The sequence below is a fragment of the Oryzias melastigma genome, linkage group LG11, assembly GCF_002922805.2.
Source record: "Oryzias melastigma strain HK-1 linkage group LG11, ASM292280v2, whole genome shotgun sequence".
Lineage (NCBI taxonomy): Eukaryota > Metazoa > Chordata > Actinopteri > Beloniformes > Adrianichthyidae > Oryzias > Oryzias melastigma.
Window position 1 is genome coordinate 3,638,405 of NC_050522.1, and position 5,108 is coordinate 3,643,512.

General features: G+C 48.1%; 1 pseudogene; it reads right to left on the reverse strand.

Moving 5' to 3' along the window:
• Positions 1-1,798: 1,798 nt before the first annotated feature.
• LOC112140434 lies at positions 1,799-4,350 on the reverse strand (annotated as a pseudogene).
• Positions 4,351-5,108: the final 758 nt, after the last annotated feature.

Here is a 5,108-nt window from a genome sequence, read left to right on the forward strand (position 1 = left end):
CATGAATTGAATTAAACCTGTCATTTTCTGGTTGGTTAAGCAGCTGAGGGCCTCGTTAATCAATTTCAGCTGTATTGGTGATCATGGAATTAACAACAGGTGCACTTCAGTGGCAACAATTAGAAAACCCTCAGATCTGGCCCGCGGGCCGTAGTTTGCCCATGTCTGTTCTATTGGGTTCTGGTGAGTGTGGAGGTCATTAGAGTCCCGTGAACTCATTGTTCTAGAAACCAGTCTGAGATGATTCCAGTTTATGACATGGAGTCTTATCCTGCTGGAAGTAGCATCAGAAGATGGTACTCTGTGGTCATAAAGGGATGGACATGGTCAGAACAATACTCAGGTAGACTGTGGGGTTGGAACCATGATCAGTTGGTACTGAGGGGTCCAAAGTGTGCCAAGAAGATATGCCCTAAACCAGAACACCACCAGTCTGAACCGCTGATACAAAGCAGGATGGATCCATGTTTTCATGTTGATGATGTTACCATCTGAATGTAGCAGAAATAGAGACTCATCAGACCAGACAACGTTTTCCATCTTCTATTGTCCAGTTTTGGTAAGTCTGTGTGAATTGTAGACTCAAGTTTCTTGTTCTTAGCTGACAGCAGTGATACCCGCTCTAGTTCATCTGCATTAAGGTTGTTGTGTGTACAGAGAGATGTTATTCTGCAGACCTCGGTTGTATCCAGTGCACTGGGTAACATATTATACATGGAATGGTCAGAGTGCACGCAAGCTGAATTATTTTCAAATCTTGGAAAAAAACAGTGATTATTTGAGTTCCTGTTGTATTTCTATGAGCTGGAACCGGTCTGGTCATTCTCCTCTGACATCAACAAGACATTTCACCCACAGAACTGCAGCTCTCTGGATATTTTCTCTTTTTCTGACCATTGTCTGTAAACTCTAGAAATGGTTGTGGGTGAAAATCCCAGGAGATTAGCAGAAATCCTCAGATCAGCCTGTCTGGTACCAAGAACCACACCACATTCAAAGTCACTTCAATCTCCTTTCGTCCTCATTCTGATGCTCGGTTTGAAAGGCAGCAGATCCTCTTGACCATGTCTAGATGGCTAAATGCACTGAGATGATGGCATGTGATCAGCTGATTAGAAGTTTGCATTAACAAGCAGTTAAACAGATGTGCCTAATAAAGTGTCCAGTGGTTGTAGTAACACACAACGTTGTCATGGATTCAAATCCTGCAGTTTTCCAAAGGTCCTCCTGCTTAATCCAGTACATGTCTAGGTCTGTCTAAAGTTCTTCAGAGACCATCTGGATGATCCAGAGGAGAACTGAGAGAAGGTCATGAGGCTAGATCAGAGGTCTGAACCTGAGGCTCTGGAGCCACATGCAGCTCTTTTACCCCACCAAAGTGGTTCTCTGGCTAAAGAAAAATAAAATAGTAATTTTTAATTGTTTAAGAAAGTCACATCAAGTTCTGTCAAACGTAAAAAACAACTTTACACATTGAGGAAACTACAGTTTAGCTTAAAATGTATGTATTCATTCACACCCAAAAACAAATACAATTCATATTTATTATAAAATACAAAATATAATTATGCAAAGTAATATTGTGGCAATGAAGAAAAGGAGACTTCTTTATCTTCAGGACATGAAGCTTTATTCATTCATGTGTCAACTGAACAAAGGCGGGTAACTCATCGTATATATATATATATATATACGTAGCAATCAGGCCACACCCTCAACAACTGCATAGCCTGATGGGTGTGAAGTCCAAAACGTAGAGGTAACGCTACACAGCCCCCCTGAACACCCAGAAAGGAACTTAGTCCTCAAAACCCATCCTACGTGGGGGTTTAAGCAGTCTGCCAAAACGACTGTGCAGACTCACATCTTGGGCAGCAGAGTGCAGAGCACTGTCACTAGAAGATGGCAGATCTGGGGGACTGGAAGGAGGACGTCCGCGTCGAGGGACTTGAGCCAGCTGCACATTGTCATCTGTCGACACAAACGCAGGTTTAAGTCGGTCCACTGACACCAGCTCTCTGCGCCCACCCATGTCCAAAACAAAACTTTTGTCCCCCTTTTCCAGGATGCGGAACGGACCATAGTAAGGAGGGTGAAGGGGTGAGCGGTGAGCTTCATGTCGAACAAAAACAAACTGAGCTGACTGGAGCGTGGCAGGTATAAACGACCGTGGAATGCAGTGGTGCACAGGGCCCGGAGCTGATGGCAAGCGGGGACCAGGGAGAGCCGACTCTAACAAAAACTCCCCTGGAATCTGTAGCGGCTGTCCAAACACCAACTCCGCAGAGGACGCATCTAGGTCAGCCTTAGGCGCCGAGCGCAGCCCGAGCAGGACCCATGGTAAACGATCTAACCAACAGTCACCAGTGAGCGCAGCTCGCAGAGCAGCCTTAAGAGAGCGGTGGAAACGCTCACATAACCCGTTCGCCTGAGGGTGATAAGCTAAGGTATGGTGCACCTGCACCCCTAAAGATTGCATCGTTCCTGACCAGAGTTCTGAAACAAACTGGGGGCCCCTGTCTGAAGTTATGTCTGATGGCAGACCAAAACCGGCAACCCAGGTAGAGAGGAACGCGTGGACCACGTCGGCAGATGCAGTAGAGGACAGAGGCACGACTTCGGGCCACCTGGTGGTCCGATCTGTCATCGTCAACAAGTGCGTGAAACCCTTTGATGGAGGTAGAGAACCAACCAAATCCACGTGCACATGGTGAAAACGTTTGGCAGGGATCCGAAACGGCTCTAGGGGGGCTTTAGTATGCCGGTGAACTTTAGCCCGCTGACACGCAACACACAATGCTCAATGCTCAATGCAATACACAATGCTCTCGCACCTGGTACACCCGGGTGCGAGAGGGAATGAACAGAATCAAAAATGCGCCAACGCCATCCCGCTGGCACTACAGGCCGCGGCCGTCTTGTGGAAACATCACACAGGAGAGTCGGACCACCATCTTGCCACACCACCTCCTCAAGCTTAAGGCCTGAACTCCTGGAGCGGAGGGCAATGATGTCTGCATCACCAGGGTGATCGGCAGCCATAGCAGAAAAATCTGTACCAAAAAGCACTGGGGACACGAGCACACGCGAGAGGCAGTCTGCGACAGTGTTGGATTTTCCGGCCACGTGACATATTTCAGTTGTAAACTCGGAAATGGCTGCTAGGTGGCGCTGCTGGCGTGCAGACCAAGGTTCACTCACCTTAGCCATTACAAACGTGAGTGGCTTGTAGTCCACGTACGCAGTGAAAGAACGACCTTCGAGCAAAAAACGGAAATGTCGAGTCGCCAAATACAGAGAAAGCAACTCGCTAACAAAAACACTGTACTTGCGTTCTCGAGTCTGCAACTTGCGGCTAAAAAATTGCAAGAGGCTGCCACGTGTCCCCCACTCGCTGCTCCAGCAGCTGCTATGTCCGAAGCGTCAGTAGTCAGCGCAATCTCAGCGTCAGAGTCTGGATGTGCGAGGAGAGCAGCCTTGGCTAAGGCTGACTTAGCTCCGTCAAAAGCTGCAACGCGGCCTGACGTCCACTCCACCGGATCCGTGGCTTTTTTAGCACGTAAGGCGTCATAAAGTGGCTGTAGCAGGTGCGCAGCCCTGGGAATGAACCGGTTGTAAAAGTTCACCATCCCCAAAAACTCCTGCAGAGCCTTTATCGCAGCTGGACGTGGAAAATTTGCCACCGCCTGGACTTTAGAGGGCAGAGGGACTGCCCCCTGTGCTGAAATGCGATGACCCAAAAAATCGATGGCTGGCAAGCCAAACTGGCATTTGGCCGGGTTGACGATCAACCCATGAGTTTCCAAATGCTGGAAAACCTCCCTGAGGTGAATGAGGTGCTCCTCGGTGGAAGAGCTGGCTACCAAAATGTCGTCTAGATAGACAAACAGGAACTCGAGGTCACGCAACACCGAGTCCATCAACCTCTGAAAAGTTTTAGCTGCACCTTTAAGACCAAAGAGCATGCGCAGAAACTCAAAAAGCCCAAATGGGGTGATCACTGCGGTCTTGGGCACGATGAAACGTCTGGTAGCCAACAGGACTCGGTCCGCTTCCTCGGCCAGTCCTCAGTAATCTCCCGCCACCAGGCATAGAAAGTTAGCCAAAGCCGCGCGCACGGGCGGCGTAAGCTGCCGGAAAAAAAATGTGCTGGAAAAGAAAACCGCCTTTGTCCGAGCCGAGCAGAGATAGCATGCTGTCCATCAAGTCCACGGCCGAACCGTCTCCCAGGCCTGGCATGCTGAGGATCCTCTCCGCTCTCTCCGGAGCCGACAGGCTGTATCTCCGTAGCAGAAGCTCCTTCAGGGCGTTGTACTTTCCCCGCGGGGGAGGGCTGCGCAGCAGCGGCATAGCCCTGCACGTGGACTGCTGATCCAAAGCAGCCACCACCAGGTAATACCTGGCTTCGTCGGCGTGCACGCCGCGCAGATGAGAAGTAATAATGATAATAATAAATTTTATTTATATAGCACCTTTCAAGATAAAAACCACAAAGTGCTTTACAGTAAAACACAGAATAAAACACAGAATAAAACAAAGTAAAACCAAATATAAAAACAGGATATAAACAGAGTTAAGAAAAAGCAATTTTAAAAAGATGTGTTTTTAGCTGCTTTTTAAAAGAAAACACTGAGTCAACAAATCTGAGGCTGAGAGGTAGGGAGTTCCAGAGGGATGGAGCTACTGCTGCAAAGGCTCTGTCACCCTTAGTTTTTAACCGTGTTCTTTTGGCAACCAGCAGGCCCTGGTCACATGATCTGAGTGACCTGCTGGGAGTGTACGGCTGCACGAGGTCTTTTATGTAGACTGGTGCTTGGTCATTTACAGCTCTGTATGTTAAAACCAGGACTTTGAACTGCACTCTGTAGCAGACAGGGAGCCAGTGCAGCTGGATCAGCAGTGGGGTGACGTGTGAATACTTAGAAGTTTTGGTTAAAAGAATTGCAGCAGCATTCTGGACAACCTGAAGACGTTCTAAAGATTTTTTACTGAGGCATGTGAAGATGGACTTGCAATAGTCAAGACGAGAAGAAATAAAAGCGTGAATGAGCAATTCCATCTCAGAACGTGACACAACTGGACTCAGTTTAGCAATGTTTTTCAGATGA